Source organism: Oryzias latipes, chromosome 17 (genome assembly GCF_053564925.1).
Source record: "Oryzias latipes strain Hd-rR chromosome 17, Olatipes_Hd-rR_3.1".
Taxonomy (NCBI): Eukaryota; Metazoa; Chordata; class Actinopteri; order Beloniformes; family Adrianichthyidae; genus Oryzias; species Oryzias latipes.
This window is the reverse complement of record NC_136253.1, coordinates 26,381,555-26,396,546: the sequence shown is the minus strand read 5'-3', so window position 1 is coordinate 26,396,546 and position 14,992 is coordinate 26,381,555. Positions and strand designations below refer to the sequence as shown.

The following is a 14,992-nucleotide window of genomic DNA, read 5'->3' as shown; positions in this document are numbered from 1 at the left end:
GTGTCATGTAATTCCAACCGTGCACAAACCACAATTAATAATGTCTCCCCCGTGATCAATTTTCAAATGGTTGGTTGGCGCTTCCGTAAATTGCAAAGGACGCTACCCATACGTCACTATCAAATCCAGGTCCTTACTAGGTCAAAGTTCAACTGGTTTAACTTTGAACGCACGTTCTATGGCTGCATGTTTTGTATATAGAGCCTGAACACGGCCGTAGATACTTGCGTATGGATAGATGACCTGATATGATGACAGTATGGTTTTCTAAGCATTTTAGGTCCTTGGAGGGACAAACTCTCAGCACAACCAGACTTGCGCCCCTGACATTCTGCATGCACCCCATAAAATTCTAAATCTAGGACCGGATTAGACGCAAGGTCTCATGCCAGAACAATCCAGCCACTCCTTAATAAGTACTTCAAGAAACAGGCCAAAGTCGTTTACAGCTTCTCTATTAATAAGTCTCTTCTTCCAGTGAGCCGTGAAATGAGCTGAATTGATACAGTCTTAGGAGTTCTTTTTTTCCCCTCAGATGTCCCAATAATTTCATTTTAGCTTTGGCCTAATTCCTCCTTAGTGCCTGGAATTCTGGTGGCACATTCAGTCTAAGTATTAATGCAATGATGCACCCTGAATGTGCCTCCATAATGGAAAACGCTTAAACAATGAGGATTGGTGGGAGCAATAGGAATGAAGCAAAATTCAATAACAGCAAATGGATCAGAAACTGCCGCTTTAATAGATAGTCCCTCTAATGCTAAGCCTAAGGGGGTGACCACCAGTGTTTTTGCTGGAAAACACATAAACACACCAACGCAGAGTTGCACACTTTCGCCGCAGTATAATTCAGCTGTGTCTGCTCGCAGAGCTTTAAACAAGCTGTGCAGAGGTTCCTCGTCTGGGAGTCAATAACTCCTCAGTCTTATCAAGCTCTCCCGACCCCCACCTCACCAGCCGATGTGTCAGAGCGCAGGTGGGGAGGCCAAATGAGAAAAGAGCCTTTGTTAACCTGTCATTCATCACAGACAAACATGCTTTCCTTCAAGTGGCGGTACAGGATAACATATATGCTCTCAAGGAGACATCCTGCACATTCACAGGTGACAGGCCAAACTGGGATTGCCACATAAATATGTGGGAACATTTATTTCACCCTGACATCCTCAACGCAACGCCAGGAAGGGAGAAGCAGAGACATACAAGTCCCTTGTTCTCCTTTCATACCCAAGAGAGTCATTTTTGGTGAGGAACATATTCACAGATTCCTCCAACCACTGATTGAGCTAATGACACTTTCAAACGTTTTACTGTCTCCCAGCTTCTTTACTAAAAATAGCCGGAGTGAAAACACGTCTGTCTATCTGATATGGGCTCTTTTTCCTGCCGCTCTGCCCTCGGCTTATCTAACGCCACGTAATAGCCGCTGAATAGAAAAGCTTTCAGCGTCCTCTTTTCAATTGAACAATACGATAAGAAAAATCAGATGAGAGCTCGTTCAGCCATCATTGGCAGCATGTTAAGTAAATTCGCCTCTTACTGAAACTCAATTTGCCGGCGTTAATCTAACTGTTCTGCGTGCAGCCACACGGCCATTAAAGCACTAAGTTGCTTTTGCAGAGTGTCTGCCCCGTCCTGTGTGCTGGATTTGCAGGGGCACTAATGTCTTTTAGTGACCTCAGGCCGGCCCTTTGTATCAGTTTATCCACTCTTCCTTGTTGTCTTTCACCTGCTGAAACCCTCTTTGCTCTACCTCCACTCTACCCTCTAACTAATCCCTAATCTCACACTCGTCTCTGGAATTAGACTCCTGAAATCATCAGCTCCCTTCATCCTTTTCCACTGTTACCCTCCTGACTTGCCCTCCTTGTTAACCTCGCTTTGCTCGATGCCATCTCAACCATGCTACCCTATCATTCATCTCCTTTGCTTTTTATAGACAACTCTAATCTCTGCTTGTATACAAATCCTCTTCCTCCCTCCAGCTGTCCTGCACAGGCTGCTCCAGCTGTTGGTCCATTGACACAGTTCAAACAAAAGGGCTTACAGCTTCCTACATCTGTGGGTGATGAGGGAAGAAGCCAAAACAGATAGGCAGAAGCAGCAGCAGCAGACTGGGCTTGTCAGGGCATGACAGGGCTGGTGCTAATGGCATTACACGCCGCAACAATCGCGTCTTCTTCCTCTCCCTCACATCTCCAACACAACAATTCACTTTGCTTGTCACAGACGCAGAATTGAAACCATTTTAAGCATCAATATCTTCATGACTCAGGCCTAATGCAGCCCTCCCCCCATCAGAAATCTCACCTGCTCCCCCCAGATCATCTGGCTCAGCATCTACAGAGTAGACAGCGGGGGTTGGTCTTATTACCTTTTCAGAGTAACAACACAGATGGTCAGCCAGACAGATAGATTGATGGGGATACATGTGGTATTTATTGCAGGGAAACAGATAATGACACCACAGCTCAGGTGGTGCAACGCACACCGCTTATTGTGCTCCATCAGGCTGATGAAATAACATTGTTTAGGTGGCATCCAACCTGCCCCCTGCTCCTCTGGGGACACCCCTGAGGGTGACGTGTTTTTTTTTTTTTTTTCTTCACCTGGTCCCTCAAACCACACTCCCTCTTCCCCACACCTTACCCATCATGCCTATCAACACAAGTGAGTTGGGATGTGAGCTCACGAGGTCTGTCACCATGACAACAAGCCATCAGCCCTCATTCAAAGACCAGATCTTTTTTTTCTTCACGCTAGTTGTGAGAGAGTGTACCTGATGGAACTTTGTGTTTTTTTTGAGTCTTTAATCTAAAGTGTGTGAACGAAACATGTGAAATTAAAGCAATCGGTTCAAAAGATTCATGAAAGCTATCAGAAAAAGTAGGTGGCAGTTCACAAAAAGGTGAAAAATGATCATTTCTGCATGAAAATGATTCTGCATAATCTGCTTTTTTGCATGGAAAAGAGAGACTTTTGAATTTTTGCTGTGACCCTGGACCCTCCATGCAAAGTCCATGCAAAAACAAATGGAAGCAAAAACACACACTGACGTGGCAGATGGCAAAGCATCATGGGGGGGATTGGCTCTCTCACACACACTTCCTTTGCTTTTTTCCTAAACACACAGCCCAAAGACACAAACACACATGACGGCAGACACACACACTCACCCCCGATGAGGATCAGAGGCAACGGATGAAGCACGGCGTACTGCAGGCATGAGCTACGACGCCCTGGTTACATTTTTAGCAAAGAAAATAAAATATCTGAGGCTCCTCTACAACAAGAAAACAGACCTGACACTCAAACGCTGCTGCTTTGTGCCCTGAATGCAAATGAGTCTGGAGACCTGGGTACCTCCGATAAATCTCCATCAGTGCTGGTTTATGCTGCACGCAGGTTGGTGAAATTAGGATGGTGCATGTTCCATATGACACGCATCCAAACAGCATTAGCAGGGGAAATATTGACAAGAAGCAATAACCTTCACAACCGGCAGCTATCATTTCAGGTGAACGGTTGGAAATGATGAATTGAGATGCAATACCAATTTGAATTATTTTCAGAACGATATCACAGGTTTGCACACATAAAATGTCTAAAGCGTTGCAAGTATAGAGGAAAAACTTGATTTATTTATTATAAACTTGATCCAGAAACATCAAAAGATTGTCTAAGTGCTTCTAAAGTTTGATGGTGACGGTTTATTTATTATACATACTACTTATTGTGTAAAACTGATACATTCACTTTTTTTTTTCATTTTTAAAACCGTAAACAATTTTTTATGAGACACAAAAGTTAGTTTTACTCACATCATATTTTCAACTTCACTGACACATAACAGTTCACCAGATTAAAAATAACATTTTAATTAACTTTTTTATTTGTACTTCTGGGTCAGTGAAAGGAGAAATAAACTGTTTACCTAGCAAAATTTTGTCTTTTGTCCTTTTTTTATTTGTGGAAATGTTAAGTTTCAATTCATCAGTTTACTGTTGTTTTTCTTCCCTGATTCTCTAATGTTTAGAAAGGCACGATGGTAAACTCAATATAGGGGAGCATTTATATTTAGTGTGGAAGAAAAAAAATCAGCTCTAAGATGGAAAAAAACTGAACATGAAAAAATGGATCTGCTTCCAAATTTCTCCAGCTCTTTTCTCCTCAAAGGGGAGCTCCAGTTTTCCTTCAGGCCACTTTTTAATTACCTGATCACCCGCAGCTAACAGGGGGAATTTTCTGTAATATCAACTTTGATTTTTTTTTTCGAATCGCCAGCAATGCTGTCTAAGACTCACCCCCCCCAAGCACCCCTTTCCTCACCCCCACCCCCAACTAATTCCAGTAATAAGTAAATGTCATGCAGCCTCAGCACATCGGGGAAAGAGCACACCAGCATTACCACTAGTTTGCATCATTTAAGTGTTGCATTTACTAATGTCCATGTTTTTTTCAGCTGAATGGGATTTGGCAGAGCACAGAAGGCCGTAAAGAAGCATGGATAGTGGGCATTAACCGGTGGTTGGAAGGCTTCTTTTTTGAGAGCTGAGATTGTTTTTAAACTGCTACTACCTCTGACTTCCTTCAGCCATTCTAAGATCCTCTTTCGTCTAAGTTCAGCATGAATACGAAAAGGTTCCTTGCTGTTTTAAAGACAAACGTGTGTTTTGGGAGTTTTTAACATTTTCTTGTGGCATTTTGCTCATGACTTATATAACTTATATGACTTATATTAGGAAAATTGAGATTAAAACTGTGTTTCTGAGTATTTCTCTATTCAAATTATGGTAAATCAGGAGCAAACTAAAAAATTCTCCTTCAAGAGCTTGTAGCTGTGGCATAAAATCGACCATCAACGGACACCAAACTCCCTGCTTCGCTCCATTCCGATACATCCACTTGCAGACGACTAGATCCATGTACGTCTTGGTTTCCCTCTTCTGAAGTGGCATCTGGCTCAAAACTGTACGTCTGAATAGCTCCAATATTGCTTGCCATTTTTGTTGTTAATATTAGATAGGGGTTGCGAGGGGCTTTAAGCTAGTGGGAGAGGGTTTAAACAAAGCTCACTCCAAGCAACAACTCAGAGGTGAATTTCTGATGAACTACTGCTGCCTCTGCATACACTGTGTCCTAGAAAATTTGTTTGTTTTTTAATTTTGCCTATAAACGGTGTAATCATGATCAAAAAACCACTCAGAATGCTTTTAAAGTAGATCAAAAGATAATCAGAGTGGGACTTTAAAAGGTAATTGCCGTGTCACAAGAGCTGCAGTGCAGTTTTTACATTCACATGTCTGAACCAAGGCAGCACAAGCTTTTTGACGCGCGTGACTAACCAGACAAACTTTCCCTCTGACCTCCAACTCTGCAGGTCTAGGATAGAGCAACGCTGCCGTAGCCCAACAATGGTGTGGCGAATGAACACCCACACGCCTCAGAAGGGGCCCCCAAGGTCAGACAGACCGAAAAAACTGCAGAGAGGCATCTCACAATGGTTAGAATGGCTTTGGATGAGGTAAATGCACTGCATCCCAACGAGCAGGAAATGTATTATACCAAAGGATCTAAAGAACACATAGAGCAGCCTTTTTTCAGAGGGTCAGAGATGAGTTGCAGGAAGGAAAAGTTGGCACTGTTACAATGAGGAATCAGTAAGATTGCCTTTAAATGGGAAATGACTCCTGAAATCACATTTCTGTTAAGTGCCGTGATGACATTAGATCACATTAAATTGGAGATCATTAATCTCTAATCTCTTGTATACAAACTAATGCACCTTTTATTATTTTCAATTGGTTCTAATTTATTGAGGCACTTCTCTCAGCAGCTGTGCTGCCATGTGAGCTTTTCAGACTGGATCTTTTCTTTCTTTTTTTTAATAGCATCATATAACACAAACTTCAATTTCCTAATGTTCAACCTTTCAAATAAGGTGGAGGATTATTTGCTTCTTTGTTTGCTAGCCTTTACCCTTCTAAAGTCTCAAATGCAAACCGGCGGGTGTGTCTGCTGATTAAAAAATGGAAAACCCGCAGAGGCAGCTTAACCTGACAGGCAGGCGTTTCTGATCCGACTAAAGTTGAGGAGTATTCTCTGCACATGTCCACGTGTGGACACTTCAGTGATGCTCAGTCAACTGAAACAACAACAGAAACGCCCCGGTGATGTCCATAATTTCTGCCTCCCTCCATCCTTTGCCTCCTCTGTGCAGCGCCTCATTACACAGGTCGAAGGTTGACTCCTCGTTAACTCGCAGTCGCAGTCCAATTAGCATATCCAAGACTGGCGCAGACACTCATCCAAACAGGACAGAACTTTATATCCATACTGATTTCCACATGATTATGCACTTGCATGTATTTTCTTAATTGTGAAGCAGCTCTGCCATTAGATTCTGCCATTGGCCAATTAAGCAGCAAATTTCTCATCTTTATTAAATATATTTAACATATTTTTCAAATTCTCCAAGTGACACACGTGTAAGAAATATGGTCTGTTAGACAAGACTCACCGCAGCCAATTAGAGAGCTTCTTCTGGAGCAGGAGTGAAGCTCCCTGACAACGACAGGTCCCTTCATCCTCCTGGTTGTCATTGTCATCCTCACAGTCTTTACATTTCAATTGTGCTTCATTAGTTAGACATGCCAGCTATTTTTGAGACCCTGCTGTAGCCATTTAGCATCAGTCGGAAAACAAAAATGAGATTTCAAGACTCCCTGATAACATTGTTTCTTGAAAAACAGCAGAATTAAGAGCTGTGTTGTGCATTTTAATTTTAATTCCTATTATCCAATCTAATGAAAGCTTTGTTAACAAAAGTGATTTGTAGAATAAAAAAGACTTAAATACCCACATCCACCTGACACGGTGGGACTCCTCCACCTCTGCCCCTCGTCTCTTTTCTTGCCGCTTCCTAGTGTGCTGCAATCCTGAGCCAATCCTTGATTCACTTTCTGCTTATGGAAAAATCCTTTTGGGAAATTGTGCTTCGTATCCTGGAGACACATTGTTGTTTTTGCCAAGAAGCCCATTCTCCCTTGTGCATTGGTGCTGCTATGGTATCACCTGTCTGGCATGATCACATGATAGGTCGTCCACTGAGAGCTCATTAACTAACTTGCAGAGTAATATGCAAAAACACTGAGATGATCTACGGAGCGTTTTTATTCATGCGCACAGTTTGGCATTTAGTTAAGGTCAGTCTGTGCTGTAAAAGCCCTGCACCATTAGATTTGTTTTTATTATTTGGTTACATTTTCATTTCCCCTTAAAGGCAAGAGATTTAACTTAAATTCCGCTTTTAAAATATTAAACTTTGCATCTAATATATGGCTTTTCTGTTAAATCTAATGAATTTTCAACAGGTGGACTTTTGTCAAATGAGAAGCATCTCAAAGAAACTGGTGGCAAAAAAAACAAAATGACAAACAGCTAAAAGAGGCTCATAAACATTCAAAAGCAGTCCGCTTTTTTTCAGGTTATGCATGGCGGCGAACAAATCCTATTTACATGCCACACAGGAGCTCAGTCTAAGCAGTTCTGTTACTAACCAGCCATCGCATGACTTCCTGATGGGGGGTGAGATTTGTGATGCTAAATTAATTTCTCCTTGAGGGACAACAAGGTTGTGAAAAGAATCGAAATCGGGAGTAATGGTCTAGAAGAAGTGCTTTTGTCCTGCGTCCAGATGCTGAAGTCAGATGGAGAGCGTGTCTTCTTAAGTGAGGAGATGGGATGCATGTCAAGGGTAACACACTGCACATGGACGATTTCCACGAATGACTGGCCATTACTCCAACCTCTGTCAAATACTTCATCCAAAGTGGCATTCCTCAGCTCAGTTAGGAAAGAGCGATCATGAAACGCCACAAACAATAAATGCAGGGCTGGGTTGAAGAGTCGTGTCGACAAGCTGACCACCTGCGTCACCTCACAAACCTGACACGCTTTGGAGCTGTCCCCCTGACCCCCAAGGGACTCTAATCTTTTTGCTTTGGGGTTTGAGCTGTGATGCTGGAACAGAAAATAAGTTTCTTGGACATCATCTTTTTTCTGTTCCTGGTAGCTCTTTAAAGAATGAGGCTGTTTTGCTGCAACAAAGCGGTTTACTCACTGTCAGCTGGCATACCAGAACCTTTTCTTTCCTCTCATCGCAAGACAAGAACAGGACGCATGGTTATAAAAAAAATCACACAAACATCCCAGCAAGGAGATTAGGGTTTTCTCTCAAACTTGGTGTTTAATTGTGCGTAATGTTTTCTGGAAATCACAAGACTCTCTTCACCTGCACAAACCCAGCAGCAGGGCAGTGATCCTGTCGGCCTGCGGTGTGCGGCTTATCAAATCAAGCGCTATATCTGACATTAGCAAAACACTATTAGCGCTCAATAACAAGCCCAGGAGTGGAAAGTTCCCAAGCAGGTTCAAGGCTGAGCAGCTGCAGTCAGATGAGCTACGGAGATAAAGACAGTTCTCCTTTGCATATTTATAGACTCACACATAATAAATCAGGCAAGAGCATGAAGCTACATTTAAACTATTATAGGCGAGGAAGGGAGTTGTTAAATGAATAACAATTCATTAATCTATCATTTCAATGCACAATAGTGGATTTTAAGGCCACAATTGATTACTGGATAGAATGTAAACATTTGGTTCTAATAAACAGACGTGCACACTAACTGCTCCTATTTAAATTAAGATCTTGCAGCCTTCTTTACTAAAAAAAATAGGTAGATTCCCTTTTTTTGTAAAAAAAAAAAAATGCATTATATGAAAAAAAAATGTGCATGCCACCTGTCAGATGGTTTGAGACAAAAACAGGTTACATAACTGCTGTGGGACAAGCCAAGTTAAATTTTAATCCAGAGGAGGGATTCCATTTCATGTTTAACTGCAAAATGTTTTGCATGTAGAAAATTCTAAAATAGTAAGTTCATTTTGGATGATTTTGGCGTGTTCTCATTAAAATGCTGCTTTTGACTTTCATTCTTCATTTTAGCTCAATTTTAGCCTGACTTTGCTCGGTGGCTATGGAAAAAAAAAAAAAAAATCTTTCTAATGTTTTCCACAGGCGGGAAAGCAAACAGGGGCAGGGATTTCACTTGCACTTGTTCCCATGAGCCCCGGAGGTCTGCTGTGTAATCTGGAGAGTTCTCCGTTTAACAATGAAAACAACGGATAAACATATTTACTCTGACAGACGCTGATGTGGCCATTCTGAAAGTCACATTTAATATCAAACAAACAGAAAATTACTTTTCAAAATAGAAAATAAGTCTAATAAATAAAAAGTTGAGGATTTAATCTATAAAAAATTGATGTTTTTAGAACTCCTTGATTTAGACAAAGTATGTCTGGGTTGATTCTAGGTTGATTTTCTATTATGAATAATGAAAACAACGGATGAACATATCTACTCTAACAGATGCTGGCCATTACAAGTCACATTTATGATCCAAAAATACTGAGAATGACTTTTCAAAAAAGAAAAATAGGCCAAAAAAAGAAAGTTATGAATTTCCTCCATAAAAAATAGCAGGTTTTAAAAATCCTCGATTTTGAAGTAGTCTAGGTAGATTGTCTATTATTAAAAGAAATGAGCAGGAAAATAAGAATGAGAAATACTATTATATTCAAACAAAAAATAAGGTCTAATGAATAAACATTGAAATGTCAAATTATGAAAGTTTCATGATATAGTCTGATAAAAATTTGCAACCACTGAGGACTTTTTTTGAGTGTTTTCCAACAAGCAGCAGAGGCTACTCCAGCATTTGAACTTTAATTGAAGGCCACTTTAAAGCAGTGCTCCCCCATCGTTTTCCACATTTTGATTACTCAGATTGTCTCCTGCTTCATCAGCCATCTTGTCAGTCAGCCCTACCCACCTAATGACTCTTGTCACTCAGGGATGCAACTGTCAGACTGTGCCAATAGCTGCGCTGCTTTCCGCCGTGATTGGATAATGAAGTGCCTGCATCAACGTTTTGCCATTTTCAGTCCAGTAAGGGAAAGCTCTGAAAAAGTGCCTCATTTTGCTACGTGCAGAATTCCTCTTGGAAAAAAAAAGGGGACCTGAGCAAAACTTGATTGGATGGCGGAGTTGGATGTGAGAGCAGAGAGAAGGGTTGACCAGAGGACGGCGAGAAGGCAGGATCTCGTTGGCATAAATGAGGACAAGAGGATGGGGAGGGACAGAAAGAGCAGTAAAGATGTCTTCAGATGTGGCAGTAATGATGAGAGGAGAGGTGAATGGCTGAAGACAAGAGGTGAAGAGAAGAGAAAGAGGAGGAGAGGTAAGGCAGCGTGCATTATTCATCCCCGCTGACACATCAAAATCTCTGATTCATCAAGAGAAGGGCATCATCCAAGTCACAACCCATCTCTTAGCCTTCACTCATATATGCACACACAGACACATGATAAACACACATTTGAAGATGGCCTTGTGGCTGAAAAGACAAGATAATTATGGGCCCAGGTAGATATTTGCATGAGCAGGCTACAGAGCAGCTTTTGCTCCAGATAGAGAATATGTTGAACAGGTGTTTATCTGGGTTTAAATCTGCATACAGTTAATCAAACAGATGACTCTGAGGAGAAAAATCCACAAAAATACAATAACAAAACTACAGGGAAAGACAAGCCCTTTATGATCCTGAGGATATAATTAATAAGGCCATTGTTAAATACTTAGGATTACTAATGACTTTCCCTTTCTTTTAGCATGTTTACATGATATAACCATATTAGATTTTTATTATTGTTCGCCCATGAGCACACTCCATATTTCAGGCTAATTTGTTTTCTTTTCTTATTCATTACTATAAAGAAAAAATATATATATATATTATAAGTTTCCGTATTTTACATTTGCATCTATATGCATTTGTTGTTAGATGAAATGCTATACTTTTAAAAAATATCCTAGTTTTTAAAGGCCCATCCCAAAAAACGTCCAGCTTAAAATTGCTTTTCTGCGTTTTTCTTTATTTAAATGGTTGTGAATCAGGATCAGACAAAAAGGAGCTACAATCAACGTGCCACAAGCTCCCTGCTCCGTTCCATTCTGATGCATCCACTTGTAGATGACTAGATCCGTACGTCTTCATTTTCCTTGTCCGAGCTGGTTTCTGGCTCTAAACTGTACGGCTGGATAGTTCTGATATTGCTCACCATTTTTATTGCACCAATAATATGAGCTTGGGGTTGCAAAGGGCTGTGAGCTAGCAGGATGGGAAATGGGGGGCGGACTAACTCTGTATCAACAGTGGCGACTTTCTAATTTACTACTGCTGCTCTGCAGATACTATGTTTTAAAAAACAACGCAGTTTTCTGTTTTTGGCTAAAAACAGTATAATCATAATTAAAGACCACTGGAACGCCTTTAAATTAGATCAAAAGATGATTGGACTTTAAGTGTTTGAACTTTTCCTTTTTCACATGTTTATAACTGATATGAAATACATGACATCCCTTTAAGTGCACACAGTTTTGAATTTAAAATTACAATCAAAATTTTTACAGTGTAACAACATGATTTTGTTTTCTCCAAAAATGAAAAAAAAAACAGAGTTGTTGGTTATCTCTCATATTACAATAAATTATGCCATGTTTTACCAGAAAGTTTTGAGTTTTTTATTACAACTTTCTTACATTGATATGACTGAATGATTACCTCATGGTCTCTTGTGAGTTATCTGATTGTAAAGATTGCAACAATTCCTCAATCTTCAATAAAAGCTTCTTTATGCATTCCAAATGCAAAGACTGTTTAAAATATTCATTTTTGATCCGTTCACTCTGCTGTTCTCAATTGCCACTTTTTCAAAGTCTTCTTGCTGCATTCTGGCTCCCCCACTACTCACATTACTGTTGATTATATTTATGCCTTTAATTTAAAAAAAAAACTCTTCTTTGGTTGCCAGAATTGGTTGCATCTCAAAGTATAACAACAAGTGATAATACTCATTAGGAGCACAGTCATACAGCTAATGCAGCTTAAGGAATAAACTCAGGCATAAACTGAAAACATCACAAAAATAATCCCAAAAGGAACTTTCCTCAGATTTCTTAATCATTTTTTTACAAGAGTTTCTTTTTCATATGAACACTGAAGATGAAAAGCATCTGATATTTTAGCTTCAGGAAGTAGCTCACATGCTATGACTGGATTCCATTAAAAGTAGTCAGATCAAAACCTAACAGCAAGTAGTGATATTGCTCATCGTAGTTTTTTCATGCCATCCAAGCAGCTTGATTCTGCATGTTTAATCGTTTTCAACAACCTTTGAATAACCAAGACAAGAGGCAGAGCAGCCAAAAGCCCCCTTTTTGGAAGGCTTTGGAAATGTCAATTAATATCAATGCCAAGACAACAACAAAGTGTCTGTCTTCTTGTAGTACAGGTGGCTACGCTCACAGCATCAAAGTTGCATGCTTTGATGTCCTCCTTCCTGCCAGCTGACTGGTGCAAAAGCAAAGCTAATGGCCGTTGTCCAAAAGATCCTGACAAAATTCAGGGATGGGAGGAACATGCAGCACAAAGGAAGAACGTGCAGAACGGAGCAGCCGGGGAAATGGTGCCGGGAGAATCGGGGAATAGGACTTCAATGAAGCCTTTGACATGAAAGCTGCTCCGCTGGGTACATGTTTAAGTCTTCACGGATTCTGCACTGCTATCTGTTTGGACAAAGCAGAAAACCGCTGAGGCCTGTGGTTGAACCCTGTGAAATGTTATTTAAAGAGTCATAGATTTCATAAGACCTGACTCCTATCATCGTCTTGATGTGTTCTTGCAACACAGGGTATCTCTTCTAACCTTTTCCATATCCAAATAATGTAAAGGATAGTAATTTACCGTCTGAAAACATCCCAGGAGAAAACAAAAACTGTGCAATCCATGTGTGAAAATGACTGATTAAAACTGTTTGGGATGCAGAAATGGTTTGGAACAATAACCAGCAAACACGTAGGGCCTCGGGGAAAGTGGCCCATCTGTTTGGGAGGAAGAAAACCTCACCAGCTCCTCTTTACAGATGCCACACAGCAGAAACAGAGAAAACCTTAACACGCTTTTGAAACACACCTTTTTAAAACCCCCAAACAAGCAATAGCTCTCAGAAAATGTGTCAGGGTGACTAGATGTGTCATTAATTACTCTCCCTGTATGCCTGAGCGGCTGTGTTGAAAGCAAATTCTTCTGAGTGTAATTATGAACACATGAGAGGTCTAATAGCTCTGCCCGTGTGTGCAGATGGGCTTATTTTAAGTAATCCAGGAGCAGCAGATGCAGCAGCCTCTCTATTGTCTGCTTTGGTTACTTGGTCCAACCACATTGCCACCTGGTGCCTTCACACCAGCAATCTTTCTGCTTTAATGCATTCATAACCTGTCTCTGATCGGCTCTTGACAAGTGCTCTTCATGTCATTATCATAATCAGATTGGTTTTCTTCCATGGCAGGGATAAACCACAGTATTTATTTGTAATAAAGGATTTTTTGAGGATGCATTCTTTTGCTGTTTGTGTCTGTTTTCCTATTTTGGTTTTTGCTTTTTTTTTTATCGGCATTCTCATTGAAGAGTGACAAGATGTGACTGGGAGTCGTTTGCATCTGAAGGGCCATCAGGAAAAGCCACTTTAGAGAACGTGGCTGAGAAACAAAGGCTTTGGCAGTGCGCACGGGTTTATCGCGCTGGCCAGCCAGTCAGCCAGCCAGAGAGGATGAGGAGGAAGAGGAGAAGGAGGGGGGGGGGGGGAGAAGGGCTGTCGCCAACCAGCCGGATTTGCACGACCAACGCGCTCTGCAGTTCATACAAACATTTCAAACAAAGTCCTAAAGCTGCAATGACAGAGGCAAGGCAGAAGCAAAGCGCGCGGGATGCCCAGAGAAATGCAGACAATAATTCTTAGGTTTTCTGCAAGTGACAATGAATGAGCAGCCAGGGTGGGGTGCAACCCTGCACACATTAACATCAACAAGGATGAAGATGTACCTTGGTAGAAAGTGCCCCGTCTTCTTTCTGGTTTGCTCGATTCATGTGGGAGGACTTGCAGCTCCTGAAAACGCGCAGGGGTGACTGTAATCCAGCGCCAGCGGAACCTCTGTCTCTACGAGGGCTGCATGCTCACCACGCCGGCGTTTCCGCCACCTTTCCCGTCCTTCCTGACAACTGACTGACCGACCGACAGACCGACCACCCGGGAGCGGGTCACGGCTGCTCCTCAGCCCTTTTGTGGGGAGAGCGCATCGTTCAGTCGGGCGGCCTCAGATGCTGCTGCTTGATGTCATTGATACTCCCTGCCTCCTTTCCTCAACTCCCTCCCCCTTCTCTCTCCTCCTCTTTCACCGGAGCGCCCCCCTCCCCCCCAACACATGACGTGATGCAGCCGAGATCTCCAATAGCAACCGCATCCCCATCACCCCTATTACCCCCCATTACTACTTTGCATCCATCCCCAGTACCTCTATCTCTTCCCTGGATCGCTGACTTGCGCATAAGATGAGGCTGCTGAGGTAGTTTTGCTGTTGTATGTAGTGACTGATTTTTCCAGTCTCCCCCATGGCCTAAAATGAAGATAAGCACCTTGCAGCCCCGTAGGTTTCTCTAATACAGTGTCTAATCATAGCTGCTGGCAGGAGTCAGAATCCAGGAGAAGATTTCCCCGAGCAGGATTCCAGGAAAAGAATCCTGGATGTATCAAAACTATAGATGTGTGTTGGTGAATCAATTTCTATTCCTACGATCCAACCGGATCGATCCGTCACGTCGACCTATAACGTTGTGAAATCATTTCAAAATGAAATAAATCGATTATAATCTATATTGGATGGTATCATTTGGATTGAGGCACAGTAGGTTTGATTTACTGTAACGTAAAAACAACCAAGTTCATTCATTCTTGACTTGTTTGTTTGTACACATATTTAATTTACATTTGATTATCTTGCAAGAAATTAAATGAATCTGCAAACTTC

At 41.4% G+C, this 14,992-nt stretch overlaps 1 protein-coding gene across 14 annotated transcripts in view; it reads right to left on the bottom strand.

The window, feature by feature from the left end:
- Positions 1-14,363, bottom strand: part of ptprsb (protein tyrosine phosphatase receptor type Sb) — a 77,321-nt gene extending 62,958 nt beyond the window's left edge. For 8 of the 14 annotated variants that reach the window (XM_078935656.1, XM_078935659.1, XM_078935662.1 and 5 more), the window contains exon 1: positions 14,010-14,344. The gene's annotated coding sequence lies outside the window, so the exon portion shown is untranslated. Of the gene's footprint in view, positions 1-14,009 lie in introns of all 14 variants that reach the window. The other 6 variants (XM_078935657.1, XM_078935660.1, XM_011486681.4 and 3 more) reach the window with 1 other exon arrangement.
- Positions 14,364-14,992: the final 629 nt, after the last annotated feature.